This window comes from Rhinolophus sinicus, chromosome 14 (assembly GCF_057876585.1).
Source record: "Rhinolophus sinicus isolate RSI-liver-muscle chromosome 14, RSI-T2T, whole genome shotgun sequence".
Classification (NCBI taxonomy): domain Eukaryota; kingdom Metazoa; phylum Chordata; class Mammalia; order Chiroptera; family Rhinolophidae; genus Rhinolophus; species Rhinolophus sinicus.
In genome coordinates, this window is record NC_142514.1 from 75,918,311 (window position 1) to 75,940,684 (window position 22,374).

The window sequence follows — 22,374 nt, forward strand, 5'->3', positions numbered from 1 at the left end:
TTTTTGAAGGTACACTTTAAAACAATCAGATATTCATTGTGTGTGCTGAAATGTCTGACTGGCATAAGGGCTGTGCATTACTGTATATCACTCCTGCTCTTGTTTCATAACTTGTGTATATGTTTATGATGTACTTGGAGGTCCCTTATTCAGTGGCCACTTTGCCATGGATTCATATCTGATACTTTAAGTCATCAAAACTACTCTTATCATTGAATGGTTGAATTGTCTTAAGAAATTAATTGAAATAAGATTTCCAGGTCAATGATAATGTGAATTGTGGTGCCAAATCATAAATTAGAGTAAAAATAATCATAATAATGTGAACACTTCAATAAGAACAAAATTGGACCCTTTTCCTTAGATTCTTTTTTCTATTTATTTAAATTCTTAGTCTTTCTTCTATGTAAATGTAGTCCTCCTGATGATAATAAAGGAAGCAACTCTTCCATTATGACCAAGGCTTTTGGAGAATTTCTTCTTTAAAATATCTGCTTTAAAAAGAACTTCTGTTTTCACACTACAAATGTTTTGTTATCCCAGAAAAATAGGAAACAACTTCACATGGATTATTGCAACAACTCAGTTCATCAAAGAGAGTTTTGTTTTAACCAATATATTCTATGATCATTGCTAACAATTAAGATGAAAAAGTAGGCTTATATTTTCTTCTTTTCTGTGGAATTATGACCAATAGTAAAGTGGTCAAAATTCATAGAAAAGTGAAAATGAAGCCAGCCTCCCAGACAAATTTCGAACTGGACTCAACCTCTGTGTAACTTCACAGCAGCTGAATCAGAGCTTTCAGCAATGAGATTTAGATGAATAAACTTAGAAATCTGCTTTATAAAATTTAACCTCTCAAATTGGAAATTGAAGGTAAAACAGATTTCAGACTGCATTTCCTGTGAGCAAAGTAATATATCATTTTTCTAGGGACAGAGTACACTAAGAATTTATGCCATGGACAGGGAAGGTTCTAAGAATGAGAAATTGTATTTCTTAAATCTCTCCAGAGACTACTGCAGAATCATGTGTCCTGAAGAAGTCTTTCCACATGTCTTCTGATTTTCAGGAAAACATATTTTTAAGCAACTGCAAGAGAGGTGACATTTTATTTTCTCCATAAAAGACTCTCTTAGGTTATTTTATGGTTTCTCTCTCAGACCCATTCCAAAGAGGGTTTTCTTAGTCCAGACAGGACTCATATCTCTTATAAAAGATGCAGAGAAGGTAAACTAGCTTATTCAGGGCTTGGGGAATATGTAAGAGAGTAATTTAAAATTGTTCCTTTTATCACCAGAATTTTATCTATAGCCTTCTAAAGTTACAGAGCCAAAGCTGAGGAATGATTTTTAGGTAGTCCAGGGGAAATGAAATGTGCCATTGCCTATTTCAAAATTGTTTTACTTCTCCATGTACGTCTTACCACTATGTGTGTGCTTGTTAGTTGCTAGCTAAAGCTTGTGAAAGAAAAGGCTTGGTAATGGTTACCAGAGGGGAAGGGAGAAGTGGGTGAAAGGGGTAAATTGTATGGTGACAGACGGAAACTAGACTTGGTGGTGAGCATGCAATAGTGTATACAGATATTGAATTATCATGATGTACACCTGAAACTAATATATATAATGTTTTTGACCATGTTACCTCAATTTAAAAAAGAGAACAGAAAAGAAAAGGAAAGAAAAGAAAAGTGCCTGGCAAGCACTACATCAGCTCTTGACCTGCAAGTCATCAGTAATACATCAAACCACTTTTTCTCTCTGAGCTCACAAGTCTAAATCAAGCAGTTATTACAAATCAATCAGCACTGTTATAGTAGATAAAAATCTGATCATATGAGCCCTGGATTTCAATCAGCCACTATACACTTGTCAGGGACCGGAAAACTAAAGAATTCAATGCAAGATGGACTCCAGAAGCTAGAGAAAAACCTCAAGAGTGATTTTTCTGTCACCTAAAACTGTCTAAGCCTTAGCTCCTTCAGGTAATAAGTTGCCATATATGTTCTCAGACATCCTTTACAGTCTACAATTGTAAAAAAAGACTAAGACATTGGTGAAGAACATATCATCCTTTGTGGATAAAGATAATTACAGTGACGGCTATAAATGTGCTATCCAGCAGAGCTTTCTGTGATGGAGAAAATGTTCTGTGTCTGCAATGCGGTAGCCACTAACCGCCTGGGGCTCCTGAGCACTTGAAATGTGGTTAGTGCAACTGAGAAACTGAATTTTTAAATTTAAAGAATTCAAATTTATGTAGCCACATATTGTTAGTGGCTATGGTATTAGGGAAATTATATAGAATATTTCCATGGAATGCATCTATTCTATAATATGATTGAGAGTATTCTGATTACATTCATTATATATTTCCTTCTCTGTTATAAGTCTACTTAACATGTATGCTATGAAAAAATAATTATAAAACCTGAAATCATTGCATGCTTCAGAAGTATGTAGAAATGATGATGGGTGATATAATTTTAAAAATATGAAATATAAAAGATATGGCCCGGTCCCTAAGAAATTATTTATGTAAAGTTGTTAAAAAAAATAGACATGGTATTTCTCTAAGTATTCCGTTCATTATAAAAGTATATGCAGGATTTTTTGTGAGCAGTGAGATCCTACTATTTGTAAACAGAAACTTTCTGTTGTAGTTTTTTTTCTAACATCATCTGCTACATGGGAAGCACTCAATTTTTTTTTTCTTTTAAGGAATGAATAGAGTTTGTCAGCTTCTGTCACCCATAGGAGGTACTTGTCCAAATCTGCTGAGGAACAGCGATAAAAGAAAAGGTGCGTTCTTTAACAACTCATCATTTTCTTGCTGCAAAATTGCCCTTGGCTAATCAGCTCACTGCAGGCACTCAAAAGAAATAAAAGCACAAACTTTGACCAGCGGCATTTCTTAACATATGACAACCTCTTAGGTTATTTTATGGTTTCCCCCAAAAGTAACAGTAAGTGGTAACCAGCTAATTTGTGCTTTGTTATTAGGTTGTCTCTGTGCTGTACTTGTGAGTACAGAAATCTCAAGCGACTCTGTTCTAACTTAAAAGGAGCTAAGGGTATGTGTTGCCTTCACTTTGGGTTCTTAGTCTTCAACGGGTGTTGCTGATAAAAAATTAATGCCAGATAATTAAATAGAAATTTTTTGTGTAGTTCTTTACTTCAGGAAGAATGGCTCTGCAGTTACTTTTCTAGAGAGGTTAACTCAGAATTAGCAAATAATTAGCATGGATCTTAGATTAGACCTGCTGTGTTCTGGACCAAGTTGACACAGTCTTGGAATCTTCTAGTACTGAAGCAGAAATCCAGTTTCCTATCTAATAGCAAAGGGATTGTGCAAAGCTCTCCGAGTAGGTGTTGGATTTTCTCATAAACCATCAGCTTTCTATTGATTAAGACTGTCAAGACTTGCAAGTCAATTCAGAATGCTTGACTCCTGCTCTTGATTGTTGAGCGACAGACTGATTCTTGGCCTGCTCTAATAAGTCACCTGAGGAAAGCATTTGTTTATCATTCTTACAGCCTGACCTAAGGTTCCAGGAACTTAGCATCTAATTCAAAATTATTCCTAGATGGCTTGCTTCTGATGTCCCAGGACAACGTAATGACATAAATCTATAATAATATATATCTTTCAAAAAAGTCATATTTCTGGTAAATAATTCAATTGACAATAGGCAAATAGCTTGAGTTTCTAAGAAAGTTTCTCTGCCTTCCCAATTGTATGCCTGGTATCAGATACAAATCAATATGAAATGTCATGCTGTAAAATATTTGCCTTTTTATCAACTTGTAAGTTAGGGAGATCTTATGCCATCAGAACGTTCCGAGGAAGTAACATAATATAATTGGGTATTTCTAATGACAAATGGCTGAGAGCCTCAATTTGGGGCACAGACTCACAATCGGATAAAAATCTTAAAACAGGTCAGTTCAAATAAAAAACTCATAGACCTTCTTAATATGGTCATAGAACTTCTTGTCTCTAATTTTAACATCAGGGATTCCTTACTTTTTGCTTGCCTCTATGTTTTAGATGACACTGTAAGCAGTTGGTGTCCCAGTACCATCTGGCACATAACAACAAACATAGATTCAGTACCATATGGTGAAATGCCAGTAGAACAAAACAAGGTTTCATTTCATCATAACTTACTGAAACACAGAAGTAAAGACATGGCTGACATTATAAAAAGTGCTTCATATTGGTGAGTTCAATACTGGGAAATGCCTACTCTATGTCCAGGTCAGGGAGCCTCAGGAAGATTTGAGTTACTCTTTTGTGTACAGTAAGGTCATTGTATCTTTATATTTGCTATTTTGGTTGTTGGTTGTATTCATTTTGCATTGCTGTAAAAATTACCATAAAGTTAGTGACTTAAAGCAACACTCATTTTTTTATTGTTTGTTTGTTACTTCACGAGTTCTGTGGTCACAACTCTGGAGACTGTTTACTAGCTCAGCTGGTTTCTCTGCTTAAGCTCTCACAAGATGAAAACCAAGATGATGGCCAACTGCATTCCCTTCTGGAGGCCCCAAGACATTCTGTGTCCATGCTCATTCAGGTGGTTGTTGGAATTCAGTTCCTTGTGGTTGTAGGACTGCGTCCACACTTGAGGGCTCCTTGCTGTTTGTCAGCTAGGGGTAGCCATTAGCTCCAAGGAACTTCCTTGCCCCCCCTTGCACATGGCCTCTTGCCTCTCAGAACCAGCAATGGGGTGTCAAATCCTTTTCACACCTGGAATTTCTCTGACTTCCTTTATCTTTTCATTAAAAAAAATTGTATTAAATTTATTGGGGTGATATTGGTTAATAAAATTATATAGGTTTCAAGAGTACCATTCTATAATACATCATGTGTATACTGTTTTGTGGTTGTACCTCTGTAGTCCCAGCTACTCAGGAGACTGAGGCAGGGGGTGTTCTGGGCTACAGTGCGCTATGCCCAGCGGGTGTCCGCACTAAGTTCAGCATCAATATGGTGGCCTCCTGGGAGCAGGGGACCACCAGGTTGCCTAAGGAGGGGTGAGCTGGCCCAGGTTGGAAACTGAGCAGGTCAAAACTCCCTGTTGACTTTCCTTTCTACTGTGTCTTTATGACGCTAGGCAGGGAAAGTTCTCTGCTTTTAAGCACTCATGTGATTAGATTGGACTCAACTGGATAATTCAGGCTCTGTCTTTATCTTAAGGTTCTTAACCATAAAGACATCTGCAAATCCCTTTGCCAGGTAAGATATTCAGTGTTCCAGGCATTAAGGTGTGGAGCTCTTTGGAAGGCCATTGTTCTGCCTGCCACAATGATTATCAGGATTAATAGTTTATTATTAATTGTAGCTTAAGAAGGTGACTTTTACCTCTCTGTGTCTCCTTTTCACTTTTATTCAGTACCTGGAATACTGAAATGAAGAGATTTCTATATCTTTCTGTAAATGTGTTCTCTTACAACTTCCTTATCAAGTACAACTTAGGCATTTGGTATTACATCTGGATATAATACCAAGGTCCCTGTAAAATAGTGAACAATTCCAAGGCAAAGGAAATTATAAATTTAATGTCCTTAACTAAGAATGCCACGAGATAAAGGCAATTTCTTTGCTACATTGTTACAGCTTTTCATTTGAACAAGAACAACAAAACCCTACAAATTTAGTAAAAGTTGACATATTTGCAAGGACCACCAGGTCCTTAATTGTCTATAAGCATGAATTTTTGGGGCTGCTTAAATTCCTATTCCTAGTTCATTTTAGTGTCAACAGTCTTACCACTAGTTATTCGTACTATGTCAGGTTAAATTTGTTTAGGTAGATAAACCTCGTTTATTATGATATCAGTAACACTGAGACAGTAGAACACTAGCAATGTTTTTTTCATTTTTTTCTGTGATAATTATTCAGGTTTTCTACTTCTCTTTGGTAATTTGTATTTTTCTAGAAAATTATCCTTTTTATACAAATTTCCAAGTTTATTTTGAAATGTTCTGTTACAATTAATTTTGAAATGTTCTGTTATAATTAAAGATTATCTATATTTGTAGTTACATTTATTTACGTTATGTTTCGTTTTGAACTTTATTGTTATTATTTCATGTTTTGTTCTTTAATATACTCACAAATATATTTTATTAGTGTTTTAAATGAGGCACTCGTTTGTTTTGTTTAATCAATTCTAGTTTTTTGTATGCTTATCATCATTTTGGGGTTTTATCTTTATTTCCTCCTATTGCTTTATTTGGGTTTGTTTGTTACTTCTTTTCTAGCATAGTTTATAGAAAAAATAATTTAATTTCTCTTGTTTCTAATAAATAATTAGAATGTATATCCTTTAGATGTTTACTTCTGTGAGAGTTTATAGGTAGTAAAATATCTTTAGTGCTTAAACATATTAAAAATCTTTATTTTCCTTTTGCTCTTGGATAGTTTACTTGTACTCTTGAAGGCTTGCTATGTATTGAATTCCAGGTTCAAAGTTATTTTCTCTCTGAATTTAGAATTACTTTTCCACTGCTTTCTTGCATTTTGTGGTACTGGTAAGGAAACTGATGTCATTCTGATTGTTATTTCTGAAGTTGAACTTTCTTTTTTCTCTGGTAGATTTTATGGTTTTCCTCTTTATTACTATGTCTGTGCTTCTGGTATCTTGGGCAAGGTTTAATAATTATATTTCTTGTTGGCACTTAACGAGCAGTGCTAACCTAAAGACTCATTTTTTTTTTCTCCCAGTTCTGGGAAATAATTGGCCATTGGTTTTTCTAGTATTGTCTCGCTTTCATTCTTTCTATTATTTGCTCCTAGAAATATCATTAGAGGAATATCAAATTTGGGATGTTACTCCAAATGTTTTAAATTTTCTTATAGCTTTTTATCTTTTTGTGCTACATTAAAAATAATTATTCTGTCCAATCTCACAAGTGACTGATTCACTTCTTAGCTATTAAGACCGTGCACTGAGGTTTTATTTTAAGGATGGGTATGCAAAATTGGGTTAGTTATAATCTTTGGTTTATGACATATCAAAATCATTGCTCTAGCCAGTACCAGTTTTTATATAATTTATTTTGTATTTGTTTATTTTCATAATACAGTGGACATCAAGGAATATGCTACCAAAGTCAGTAACTGAAATATACGCATTAACTTGCATACGTCTGTACACTCCTCTCTGATCTTGCCTCTCTGTTTCTTTAACCCAACTGTCCTAAGTTTTGTGTTTATTTTTCATTTGCTTTTTAAAAATCTTTTATCACACACAAGATTTATACCTAAAATAAATGGTTTATTTTTGCTTACTTTTGTAGTTTATTAAAAAGGAACTTGTGTATATAATCTGGGACTTTTCTTTTCACTTGTTACTAAGATTCTGAGACTTATCCATGTAGTTAATGTACCTGTAGATCAGTCATTTTACTGCTGTATAATATTTTATTATATGTGTATACTGTTCTCTCAGCTCAATGTCACTCAGGTTGTTTTATTATTTTTTTTAATTTAAAATGTTTGATACGCCACCTTTATCTTATACTAAATTTCCATACATGTTTGCATTTATTTCTGGAATTTCTATTCTATTCTGCTGATTCATTTGCCTATTTATGTGCCAGCACCATGCTGTTTTAATTACGGTAGAGTCTTTACAGTATGTTTTAGTATTTGGTAAGGCTAGTTCTTTTTCATATTTTTTCTTTTCCATTGTTTTCCTGGCTATTCTTGAATTCTTCTATTCCATGTAAACTTTAGTATCAATTTGTCTAACTACTTAAAATCTCTCTTGGCATTTTTCTTGAGATTGCATTGAATTTAACTTAGGGAGAACTGACATCTTGACAATGTTGAGTCATTATACCCACAAATATGGACTGTCTATCCATTTTTTCAAACCAACTTTTATGTCTTTCAGGAAAGATTTAAAGTTGTCATCATATAGGTTTTGCATATTTCTTGTTAAATAACCCTAAGTATTTAATTTCTTTTGTTACAATTGTAAATGAGATTCTCTCCATATCTTCTAAATACTTCTTTTATTTTATTGTATGTGTACATGAAGGCTATTCATTTTCTATTCTGATATGTTATTGAATTTTTTACAACTTAAGTTAGTTTTATCATTGATTCTCTGGGAATTCACAGGTGTAATATCTTATCATCTGCAAATAGAGATAGTTGTACTTCACTCATTTATATGCCATTAATTGCTTTTTCTTGTCTAATCATGTTGGTGAATAGTCTCGTGTAACGTTGAATAGTAGTAGTTCAGATAGTGAGAATCCTTACCTTGTTCCTGATCTAGTGTTTTCCTATGAAATAAGATTCTGGCTTTGTTATAAGTAAGGACTTAAATATTTCTATTTCTGTCTTTATCACTATCTATCTCTAGCTAGACAGAGATGTCATCATGTTATGAAAGTATCTCTCGATTCCTATTTTCTTAAGTGTTTTAATAATGAATGAGCATTTAATTTGGTCAAAGGTTTCGTCAGCATCTATGGAGATAATCTTATACTTTTCTCTATATATTTATTAATATGATGGATGATATTAATATATTTTATATTGTTGAACCAACTTATAGTCCCGGAATGTAACCTACTTGGTCATTGCTTATTACTTGCTTAAAGTGATGTTGGATTCTGTGTGTTATTATTTTGTTTTAGTACGTTTGCGTTGATATTCATTAGTGATATTGGTCTGCGGTTTTCTTGTTTGCACAGTCTTTATCTGGTTTAACAATTTGTATCATATTTACTTCAAAAAAGGAACTTGGGTGTTTTCCTTCCTTTCAATACTTTTGAATAATTCTGGTGTTATCTGGTGTTTGAAGATTGGGTGGCATACCATTGTGAAACAATCTGGGTCTGGTGCTTTTTGTTATGGTAGTTCCTTATAATTTTTTCTATTTCTTCCATGTAAATATCCTGTTTGAGATCCCCAACTCTACCCCACCTTGGGCTGCCTTTGTTCACTGCAAAGCCTGGCAGCCAAGGGCAGTGGAGAAGGAGTAGAGAGATTGTACCCTGGAATTTGTGATTTTTCTTCTTTTACTCTCAGCTTTTTTGCAATTTCAGCATTCTTTGCCTTCACGTACTAATGTGATGGTTAATTTTACGTGTTAACTTGACTGAATCACTGGGGTACTGTGTATACAAACAGGGGGTCTATGGAAATTAACTTCACAGTGTGATCTGGCCATAAATTCCTAACTGGGCAGGGCATGGTGGGTAATCATGCCCCTGGCACATAACTTCTTTAGTTAAAAGGCTTATCTTTGCCCTAAGCAAGCCCTGTCCATTGTTTCTGTGCATCTAGATTAATACTCCTTTGAAATGCCCCCTTTTAGATTCCTCCTTCTAATATCTGACCACCCTTTCAAAGCCCTCCTTCTAAGACATAACCACCCTTAATAAATTAAATAGTCTTAACTATGCTCTAATCCATTCCCTGCCTTGCCTTTTCCCACCTGTATGTAATTTTCCTTACTTTTCCTCTTTAATTTCAAATGCATAAAAGGTACTGCAAAACTGTTATTCTCCGGGGCATTTGAGCTCTTGCTCCCAGGAATATGTTGTCAGTTTTGGCTCACACGTACTCTTATAAAATTTTTCTACAGGTTTGGACATTTCTTACATTTCTTATGTTGACAGTACCCAGATATTGGTAAATGTTATTCTAGGTGTTTTGGTGACAGTGTTTTTGGGTGAGATTAACATTTATATATTTATTTTATTTATTTATTTATTTATTTTTTAAAATTTATTGGGGTGACAATTGTTAGTAAAATTACATAGATTTCAGGTGTACAATTCTGTAATACATCATCTATAAATCCCATTGTGTGTTCACCACCCAGAGTCAGTTCTCCTTCCATCACCATATATTTGATCCCCCTTACCCTCATCTCCCACCCCCCACCCCCCTTACCCTCTGAAGGTTACATTTAAATTCATAATTTAGGTAAATCGGATTGCCCTTCTCTAATGTGCATGGGCCTCATCCAATCAGTTGAAGGCCTGAGTGGAACAAACAAGCCTACCCTCCCCTGAATAAGATAATTCTTTCTTGCCTGATGGCCTTTGAGTTGGGATATCGGGTTTTTTTGTTTGTTTGTTTGTTTTTTCCCTGCCTAAAAGGTTATAAAGTGTTGTTATAAAGTGACAAAGAAATCGGTTGGTTTTTGTTCTAATGTTTTGTAGAAAGTAGAACTTGTGAGAGATAAACTTGAATATTTAGCTGAGGAGAATTCTAAGCAAAATGTTGAGGGTGTGGACTGGTTGGTTCCTCCTGACTGCTTATGGTGAAATGTGAGAGAAATCAGATAAATCAAAGGAATTGTTAAGACTTGAAGACTTGGAAAATTTTCAGCTTATCCATATTGAAAGAAATGAGGAAGTTTGTTCTAAAGAGCCCACGAAGGGTGTGGATGAACATTTGGTAAGGAGGTGGTATGGGTGTGAGCCCTGCGTTTAATCAGCCATCTCAGAAGAAGCCAGGAACAGAGATGAGATTACACTAGCGGGAACACTGCCTGATGATACTAAATGGGACAGAAAAAAATGGAACCGAATGAAAGAAGACTGTCAGACTTCTTAGATTCTACAGGAACAGACAATATAGGTAGAGATTCCATTGCGAACATGCGTCCTCCTTCAAAGAAAGTCAAATATGACCTCAAAGATGATTCAGAGATTAACAGCACTGCCATTCCCACCCAGGGAGCAGTCTAGTTCCTCCTCAGTTCCAAAGGGTTGGGCTTCTTCTTTTTTGAAGGCCAGGATGCTATTGCCGAGTGCCCCAAGGGTGAGGTGACCCTCACAGTGCCTTGGGGTGAGGCTGCCATCCCAGTGGGTCTGGAGGGCAGAGCATGAAACCAAAGAGGATTATTCTGGAGCTGTAAGATCTAATGGAAATCTGCCATGCTTGGCTGTTTCTTCTTCCGAATTTCTCCTTTTGGAATGGGAATGTCTATCCTATGCCTATCCTACCACTATATTTTGGAAGCACATAACTTCTCTGGCTTCATAGATTCACAGCTGGAGAGGAATTTTGCCTCAGGGTGAGACCTGTAGTCTCACTCATATCTGATTTATATGATATTTAGATGAGACTTTGAACTTTAGACTTTGGATTTGACGCTGGAATGACAAGACTTTTGGAGCTGAGGGGTGGAATAAATGTATTTTGCTTGTGAGAAAGACATAATTTTGGGGAGGCCAGTGGGAATACTATGAACTAAATTCCCAATTCATATATGAAGCCCTAACCCCCAAATGAGGCTGTATTTGGAGTAAGGAAGTGGGTAAGGTTAAATGAGGTCACAACAATGGGTCCCTCATGTTATAGAATTAGTGTCCTTAGATAAAGAGACACCAGAGAGCTCTCTACATGCTTGCTCATGGGAAAGGTCATGTAAGAACAAAGCAGCTGTCAGCAAGTCAGGAAGAGAGCCCCTACCAAAAAAACAAACGTCTCTAGGCCTCCGTCTGGGGCTTTCAGCCTCCAGAACTATGAGAAATAATTTCTGTTGTTTAAACCACTCAGCCTGGGGGATTTTGTTATGGCAGATCAAGCTGACTGATATAAATAACAAGGGCACAGTTTTGTATAGTTTTCCAACTTACGCAGTTGTTCCGTTATATTTTGGGAAGGAAATTTAGGAAGGTTGATTACTATATAGCTGCCATTGTCTTTAGCTATGGAAGAACTAACACATTTGTTAAATCCAGTGTGATTGATTAAAAAAATTGTAAATGTAGTCCATTTGATTCTTGATATATTTGAACACTTTTCCATTACTTTTTACTTGTGCCATTTTTCTTTCCTCTTACCATTTCTGGATTTAATATGTTTGATTTTTTTCTTCTTTAACTTTTTTCTCTCCTTCACCTTTATACACTCTACTTTTAATCTCTTATTATTAATTACTGAAAATTTACCATGCATATTAAATAAAACCAAATCTAAATGTAAAAATATTTTCATCCTATACAAGATATAATCTTTACTTTTCTCTCTGTCTGTTCAAGACGTTTTCTTTGATTTCAAATCCTTTAGATTTTTTTTCTTTCTGTCCTTTTTTGAAAAGCCCAGTATCCTTTCTATTTGTGAAAGAACACTATTGTTTAGCTGGGTAATAAAAAAATAACCAATTAAAAGTGAGGTTACTTATGCTACAAAATCTTTTTTGGGCAGCCCAAATTTATTGTTATTGAATGCTTTGTAGCTCCAGGCCTCAAGCATGAAGACACAAGAATGAGTGGAGACTTTGAGTTAAAATCTAAATGCCGTCACATCACCTAGCCTGTACCGTATGCCTAACTACACTGTACCTTTATTCTTTTTTCTTTTCATAAAAATAATTGAAAAGCTTTTTTCAATGACAGTTGACATGCAATATTGTATTAGTTTCAGGGGTAGAACATAGTGATTAGATATTTATGTAACTTATGAGGTGATCACCCTGATAAATCTAGTACCCATCTGACACCATACATAATTATTGCAATATTATTGACTATATTCCTTATGTTGCACTTTGCATTCTTGTGATTATCAATTAGTACTTCTTAATCCTTTCCCCTTTTTCAAACCATCCTCCCAATCCCCTCCCATCTGGCAACCCTCAAACTGTTCTCTGTGTCTATGAGTCTGTTTCTGTTTTGTTTGCTCATTTATCCTGTTCTTTAGATTCTATATGTAAGCAAAATCATATGGTATTTGTCTTTCTCTGTCTGACTTACTCCACTCAGCATATCCTCTAGGTCCATCCATGTTTTTGCAGATGGCAAGATTTCATTCTTTTTTATGGCTGAGTAATATTCCATTGTATATATGTACTATCTTTGATTTGTCCATTCATCCAATGGTTGACACCCAGGTTGCCCCCATATTTTGGCTATTGTAAATAATGCTGCAATAAATATTTAGATGTACATGTCCCTTTGAAGTAGTGTTTTGGGTTTCTTAAAATAAATACCCAGAAGTGGTATTACTGGGTCATTCTTTGGCTTTTCTCATAGCCTTTGTTTTAAAGTCCATTTTGTATGGTATAGGAATTCCTACTCCAGCTTTGTTTGTTTTCATTTTCATGAAATACCTTTTTCCATTCCTTTAATTTCAGTCTCTGTGTGTCTTTGATCTGAAGGGTGTCTCTTGTAGGCAACGTATGTAAGGGTCTTGTTTTTTTTTATCCTTTCAGACATTCTATCTTTTGATTTGAGCATTTAATTTATTTTCATTGAAAGTAATTATTGGTAGATATGTAGTTATTGCCATTTGATTATTCATATGTCCCTAGTGACTTTCAAGCTGCTGCCCCCACACTGGAGCTCAGAGCTCAGAGCAAGTGAGTCTGTCAGTAAGTCTGTGCACGGGCCCTTTGAGTGGAAGCCTGGGACTCGAGCTGCCTTCAGTCTTGCTCAACCACAATATTTTCTGATTTTCACAGCCAGAGTTGTGGGGGCACCTCTTCCTGGTACTGGAACCCTGGGCTGGGGAGCCTGGTATGGGGCTGGGACCCCTTGCTTCTCAGGGGGGACCTCTGCAGCTGAGATATTCCTCCCAATTTTTAACCACCACACACACGGTTGTGGGACCAGCCTGTTCAGCATCTCCAACCCTCCTACCAGTTTCAAGGTCTCTTCTTCTGTATGTCCTTATTTGTAGCTCTTCTGTTCAGCTAGACTTCAGGTGATTCTCAATGATAGTTGTTCTGTAGTTTAGTTGTAATTTTGATGTGGTCATGAGAAAAAGCAAGCACAGCATTTACCTACTTGGCCATTTTGACCAGAAATCAAACACTGTAGTTTTACGAAGATATGTCTTAGAGAGTTTCTTTTGATTTATCTAGTTTGGAGCAAGTTGTGCTTACTAAATCTGTGGATCCATGCTTTTCATGCTTTTTGAGATTAAATATTACCTTTCCTCCATTCTCTTTATGCTCTCTATGTGGAGTACAAGTAGACTTATGTTGGTCCTTATCATTCCATGTTTCAAGGACTAACACATTTATTAAACCAGTTTGACTCCTTTTTTCTTAAACCACTGAGTTTAGTCCAATTGTTTATCTTTATTGTTGGTATAGTGAACTTTTTCTACTAATTTCTAAAAGCCACAATTTTTTTTTTCCTCTTACCATTTTTGGATTGAAAACTTTTGATTTTATTTTCATCAACTTTTTCTCTTATTTAGAATTATATATTTTATTTTTAATCTCTCATTGTTTAACATCAAACTTATACCATGCATATGTAACATAACAACATCTAGAGCCTAACAATACCTTCACCTACACCCTAAACAATATGTGAATTTTAGAACACTTTATCTCTGATTGTCTTCCCTCAGACTGACATACTATACATTTGCATTATACTAGTTCCTCCCTGGCTTTCCAATGCTTTAGGTCCCTTATGATCTAGCACATTTTCTCAACCCTGTGTCCTCAGCTCCGGGCTACCCTGGCTTAATTTCCTATGTATTCCTAATATGAGTCCTGAGCTCTCCTGCCTCAGATATTAGCTTCAGAAACTCTAGCCCCTGCATGCCAGGCTGTGCTCATGTTTATTTATCTGAGGGCTTCTCTGGAGCATGCACTCATCTTTTATAAATTCAATAATACCTCCAATAGTTAGTTTTTCCCAGGATCTAGTTATTGTGAGAAGGTGAATCACCCATAGCAATGACCATTTGTGTTACACTAGTTGTGAAAATTTTATTTTTGTTTCAATCATTATTCCTCTCATATCTAAGATGTCTAATTAGGTTTTTAAATAAGAATTTGTTCTTGTTTCATAACCATTACTCTTGTTTAGTAAACTACTATTAATTTTTCACATATTCAATTACCTAATTTATTCTTTTATCTAAAAATTAGTTTAATTTTTACTATGAATAAGAAATTCAGATGGTCATCAAAATGGCGGCAAGAGGTGAGCCTCTGTAAATCTCCCCTGGAATTTACAACTAATCAAACAAATATAACTCCACAAAGGACTCCCTGCACTGCAGACAAGCAAGACGAAGAGGCCCACTACTGAATTCACCTAAAGGTGGGTGAATCACGCAAGTGGGGGAGGAGGGAAGGGAGAAGTGGGGAGACGTAGCCCTGCGGGCGCAGGATGCAGACCTACCTCAGTGCTCCGAGCTTGCTGCATCCCAGAACTACTGCAGCTGCAGGAGAGGGAAGAACTCGGACTGCTAGGGCTCCGCTTATGGACCACAGGGCTGAGGTGACAGCATAGAACACAGCTGAACCAAATACTCATGACAGAGACCTCGGAGTAAAGACTGAGGGAAGAAGGCTGAAAACGGTTGTTTAAGCCCTCATTGTCACAGAGAATGGAAACCTTAGGCACTGAGACAGGCCGCCCTCTCCCTACCCTCCAAGAGCTCGCCCTGCCCCCACCTGCCTGGTGCTAGAAGCAGAACAGTAGCAGTGTCAGATCAAAGAACAGAATATTTGCTGTCCTGAGGACTGTGGACTGCAAACACAGATTCGCAGCCCAACTAGTTCCAGCAAAGGGGAGGGAGCTGTGGAAGCAGGACCGGCTGTGGTGGTGGTCACCGCCATTGCTCTGAGCCACCTCTCACAACTCACCTCACCCCTGTCCCCACCTATCTGGGCGGATCCCTGCAGGAGTAAACAGAACTGCTGAAAAACACGGGCTCTGAATCTGGTGCAGGAAGAGCATTGGAACTTCAAAAGCTCTTCGCATACCCACACGGACACTGCGCCCTGTGACCCAGGCAAACTATTAACAGAGGAGAAACCCGTCTCCCAGGGAATCCCACCATTGTGTGAGAAGCTGGAATAGTGCAGAGAAAACATAGCACTACTGTGTGAGAGAGAAAAAAAGGCTGGAGTCGGAGAGAAAATAAAACATTCTACCAACAAGTACTGGAAAACAAAAGAAAGACCTCTTCCTATCAACCTGTTGTAGAAGCCACTCCTGTAGATGTCTAGGAAGAGAAATAGCAAATCAGTAATTGCCTCGAATAACCAAGGCAACAAGACAGCTCAGAAAGAAAGTGAAAAGTCTCCAGAAAAGGAACTTAAAGATATGGAAATATGTGACTTCAATGACAGAGAATTCAAGATTGCAGTTCTGAAAAAAACTCAACGAGATGCAAGAAAACACAGAAAGGCAGTTTAATGAACTCAGAAACGCAATCAAAGAACAGCATGAGCATTTTATGAAAGAGATCAAAATTTTAAAAAAGAACCAAATAGAATTTCTGGAGATTAGGAACTAATGGAAGAAATTAAGAATGAAATAGCCAGCTTAGTTAGTAGAGTTGACCAGATGGAGGAAAGAATCAGTGACATCAAAGAGAGAAACCTGGAAATGACATGGATGGAAGAAGAAAGAGACTTGAGACTTAAAAGAAATGAAAGAACTCTACAAGAACTTTCTGACTCCATCAGAAAGAGAAATATAAGAATAATGGGCATACCAGAAGGAGAAGAAAGAGAGAAGGGAACAGAAATATATTCAAACAAATAGTCGATGAGAACTTCCCAAACTTGTGGACAGAATTGGATCCTCGTATCCAAGAAGCAAATAGAACACCTAATTACCTCAATCCCAACAGGCGTTCTCCAAAGCACATTGTATTGAAGCTGTCTAAAATCAATGACAAAGAAAGAATCCTCAAGGCAACCAGGGAAAAGAAGACGGTAACCTACAAAGGAAAGCCCGTTAGATTATCATCAGATTTTTCAGCAGAAAGTCTACAAGCCAGGAGGGAGTGGAACCAAATATTCAAACTATTGAAAGAGAAATTATGAGCCAAGAATAATATTTCCAGAAAAGATATCCTTTAGATATGAAGGAGGAATAAAGACCTTTCCAGACATACAGAAGCTGAGGGAATTTTCTAATACACGACCTGCACTACAAGAAATACTAAAGGAGGCTATTCGACCACCATCAACAGGGACAATTTGTGACAACCAAAACATAAAAAGGGGGAGAGTAAGGCCCGAACTGGAATATGGGAATGGAGAAAGTAAATGTGCTGAAGAAAATGGAATACTCTAAATATCAAACTTTCTTTTACATAAACTTAAGGGTAACCACTCAAAAAAAATCCAGAACTGAAATATATACTGTAATAAAGGAAAAAACAGAGGGAAACATCATAGAATACCACCACACAGAAATAATAGACAACAACAAAAAGGCAAAGAAACAATGGAGACACAGCCTTACCAGAAAACTGAAGCTAGAATGACAGGAAATCCTCACATATCAATAATCTCCCTAAATGTAAATGGACTGAACTCACCAATAAAAAGGCACAGAGTAGCAGATTGGATCAAAAAACTAAACCCAACCATATGCTGTCTCCAAGAGACACATCTCAGCTACAAGGACAAGCATAGACTCAAAGTGAAAGGGTGGAAATTGAAACTCCAAGCTAATGGTATCCAGAGAAAATCAGGTGTATCCACTGATATCAGATGAAACAGACTTCAGGGTGAAAAAGGTAACAAGAGACGAAAATGGACATTTCATAATGGTAAAGGGGACTATACAACAAGAAGACATAACAGTCATCAATATTTATGCCCCCAATCAGGGAGCACCAAAATATACCAAGCAACTACTAACAGAACTTAAGGGAGAAATTGACCAAAGCACAATTGTAGTAGGGGACTTAAATACATCATTGACAGCTATGGATAGATCATCCAAACAGAAAATAAATAACAAAATAGCAGCCCTAAATGACACATTAGATGAAATGGACATTATTGACATATATAGAGCACTTCATCCTAAAACATCAGACTACACATTTTTTTCTAGTGTACATGGAACATTCTCAAGGATAGACCATATATTGGGACATAAAATCAGCCTCAGCAAATTTAAGAAGATTGAAATCATACCAAGCATATTCTCTGATCACAAGGCTTTGAAATTGGATATCAACTGCAAAAAGAAAGCAGGAAAAAACACAAATACATGGAGATTAAACAACATACTTTTAAAGAACGACCGGGTCAAAGAAGAAATTAGAGCAGAGATCAAAAGATACATAGAAACAAATGACAATGAAATTACATCCTACCAAAATTTTGGGAATGCAGCGAAAGCAGTTTTAAGAGGGAAATTTATATCATTACAGGCTTATCTCAAGAAACAAGAAAAATCCCAAATAAATAACCTCATGTTACACCTTAAAGAACTAGAAAAAGAAGAACAAGTGAAACCCAAGGTCAGCAGAAGAAAGGAAATAACAAAAATCAGAGCAGAATTAAATAAAATAGAAAACAAAAAGTCAATAGAAAAAATTAATGTGACAAAGAGTTGGTTGTTTGAAAAGATTAACAAAATGGACTAAACCTTGGCTAGACTCACTAAGAAAAAAAGAGAGAAGACACACAAATTAACAAAATCAGAAATGAAAAAGGGGAAGTTATCACAGACACCACAGAAATACAAAGGATCATCCAAGAATACTATGAAGGACTATATCCACCAAATTCAATAACCTAGAAGAAATGGACAAGTTCTTAGAAACATATAGCCTTCCAAGGCTGAACCATGAAGAACTGGAAAATCTAAACACACCAGTCACCAGTAACGAAATTGAAACAGTCATCCAAAACCTTCCCCAAAGCAAAAGTCCTGGACCAGATGGCTTCACTAGTGAATTCTACCAAACCTTCAAAAAGGATCTAATACCAATCCTGCTCATACTCTTCCCAAAAATTGAAGAAGAGAGAGTACTCCCTAACTCATTTTATGAGGCCAACATTACCCTGATACCAAAGCCTGGTAAGGACAACACACAAAAAGAAAACTACAGACGAATATCTCTGATGAATACAGATGCAAAAATCCTAAACAAAATTCTAGCAAATCGAATACAACAATGCATTAAAAAGATTATTCATCACGACCAAGTGGGGCTCATCCCCGGGGCACAAGGATGGTTCAACATCTGCAAATCCATCAATGTGATACATCACATAAACAAAATAAAGGACAAAAATCATATGATTATATCAATTGATGCAGAAAAAACATTTGACAAGATACAACATCCATTTATGATTAAAACACTTAATAAAATAGGTATAGAAGGAAAATACCTTAACATAATAAAGTCCATATATGACAAGCCCTCAGCTAATCTCATAATGAGTCGTGAAAAACTGAAGCCCTTTGCCCTACGTTCAGGACCACAACGGGACTGGCCCCTATCACCTCTGCTTTTCAACATAGTGTTGAAAGTCCTCGCCAGAGCAATCAGACAAGAGAAAGAAATAAAAGGCATCCAAATTGGGAATGAAGAAGTTAAATTGTCACTCTTTGCAGATGACCTGCTACTGTATATAGAAAACCGTAAAGACTCCACCAAAAAGCTATTAGAAACAATCCACAAATACAGTAAATTTGCTGGCTACAAAATCAATGTACAAAAGTCCATTGCTTTCCTATATACTAACAATGAAATCTCAGAAAAAGAAATACAAACAATTCCTTTTGCAATTGCAGCAAAAAGAATAAAATACCTAGGAATAAACTTAACCAAGGATGTGAAAGACCTATATGCTGAAAACTATAAGACATTTTTAAAAGAAATTGAAGAAGACACAAAGAAATGGAAAGACATTCCATGCCATGGATTGGAAGAATCAACATAGTTAAAATGGCCACATTACCCAAGGCAATATACAGATTTAATACAATCCCTATCAAAATCCCAATGGCATTTTTTTAAAGAAATAGAACAAAAAATCATCAGATTTGTTTGGAACCACAAAAGACCCCAAATAGCCAAAGCAATCTTAAGAAAAAAGAACAATACTGGAGGTATCACACTCCCTGACTTCAGCTTGTACTACAGGGCTACAATAATCAAAACAGCATGGTATTGGCAGAAAAACAGACACATGGACCAATGGAATAGAATTGAGAACCCAGAAATAAAACCACATAAATATGGACAGATAACTTTTGACAAAGAAGCAAAAAACATACAATGGAGAAAAGACAGCCTCTTCAATAAATGGTGCTGGGAGAATTGGATAACCACGTGCGAAAGAATGAAACTGGACTGCTATCTGTCACCATGTACCAAAATTAATTCAAAATGGATCAAAGACTTAAGCATAAGACCTGACACAATAAACTGCATGGAAGAAAAATAGGTACTAAACTTACGGACCTTGAGTTCGAAGAGCATTTTATGAATTTGACTCCAAAGGCAAGGGAAGTAAAAGCTAAAATAAATGAATGGGACTATATGAAACTTAAAAGCTTCTGCACAGCAAAAGAAACCATCGACAAAATAAAGAGGCAACCAACTGAATGGGAGAAGATTTTTGCAAACAGTGCCTCTGATAAGGGGCTAATATCCAAAATATACAAGGAACTCATGCAACTCAACAACAAAAAAACCAAACAACCCAATTGAAAAATGGGCAGAGGACCTGAAGAGTCATTTCTCCAAAGAGGACTTACAAATGACAAATAGACATATGAAAAAATGCTCAACATCATTAATCATCAGAGAAATGCAAATAAAAGCCACAATGAGATATCACCTCACCCTAGTCAGAATGGCTGTCATCAGCAAGACAAATAGTAACAAGTGTTGGAGAGGCTGTGGAGAAAAAGGAACCCTCATACACCGTTGGTGGGAAGGCAGTCTGGTGCAGCCATTATGGAAAGCAGTGTAGAGGTTCCTCAAAAAATTACGCATAGAATTGCCATATGATCCAGCAATCCCTCTCCTGGGTATCTACCCCAAAAATCTGAAAACATTTATACATAAAGACACGTGTGCTCCAATGTTCATTGCAGCTTTGCTTACAGTGGCCAAGACATGGAAACAACCAAAATGTCCTTCGATAGATGAATGGATGAAGAAGTTGTGGTATATATACACAATGGAATACTATTCGGCGGTAAGAAAAGATGATATAGGAACATTTGTGACAACATGGATGGATCTTGAGAGTATTATGGTAAGTGAAGTAAGTCAGATAGGAAAAGCAGAGAACCATTTGATTTCACTGATATGTGGTGTATAAACCAAAAACAACAAAAGAACAAGACAAACAAATGAGAAACAAAAACTCATAGACACAGACAATAGTTTAGTGGTTACCAGAGGGCAAGGGGTGTGTGTGGGGGGAGATAAGGGTAAGGGGGATCAAATATATGGTGATGGAAGGAGAACTGACTCTGGGTGGTGAACACACAATGGGATTTATAGATGATGTAATACAGAATTGTACACCTGAAAGCTATGTAATTTTACTACCAATTGTCACCCCAATAAATTAAAAAAAAAAGAAATTTTGGGTACTGGAGAATACAGCAGTAAATAAAACAAACACAATTTTCTGACTTCATGAAGCCAATGTTGTAATGGAAGAAAATGATGGATAACATTCATAGAATATGTAATATGTGTCAGGCATTAGTCAATTACAATATTTTCCACATTCTGTGAAACACCAATAACTATTTCTATCTTTACTTACTATCTCCCTGGATACTAAATATACATATTTTAAAACTTAGTTTTATGTTGCTCCTGTATTTCTATTCTTTAAATTCTTCCATATGTGGGTCTTGTTTTCCCTCTTTCATATATCAGATTTCCAGATGCTTGGTGTTTTGCTGCTGTGTTTTCATTTTCTAAGAATGATTCTTCCTTGCCCATTATGGATTATGATGACCTCCTCAGGAGACCACCTTGTAGCAGCAGGAACCTACATCTCAAGAACTTAAAAAGTTCAAGTTTCTTTTTTTTGTTTGCTTATTTTTTAAGTTCAAGTTTTAAATGACCCTTAGAGTATAAACAACTAATTGGTATGTTTGAGAAAATCTCTCCAATGTGAGCATACACACCACACACACACAGACTCATACATGCATATATAGCAGTATTACCTTTTGAAAACATTGGCCTCATTTTACTACTGTAGCTTCCTGTTGTTTTCTATTTTGAGGTACAGTGTGTCTTTCTAATCTATGGAGATACCCCTTTTTTGGTTTACAAGCATAAATATGTATTTAATCAATTTCTTTATCTCTTTTCTATCATGTCTATGACTTTTGTGAGAAAGATTTCATTCTATGCTTAATCTGCCATCTTAAATAGAAAATCCAATTTAAATTTCTTGTCATTTTTGAACCCCTGATAAAAAGTTTACCTGTGTGTTACCGATCGTTTATTTATTTTTTTATTAGAAGTCCCCTCCACCTTTTTGGCATATAGTAATATTATTTCGTTTGCTAATGCATAGACTGAAATGATAATACAGTTCAGTAAGTTAAGCTATTGGAAATCTTCATAATTAATTTTACATTCAGAGATAAATTATGGCTAAGAAAAGTCCAA

The 22,374-nt window shown here is 36.1% G+C and overlaps 1 pseudogene; it reads left to right on the top strand.

Moving 5' to 3' along the window:
- The first annotated feature begins 4,883 nt into the window (after nt 1–4,883).
- Nucleotides 4,884–5,145, top strand: LOC148755728 (signal recognition particle RNA; annotated as a pseudogene).
- Nucleotides 5,146–22,374: the final 17,229 nt, after the last annotated feature.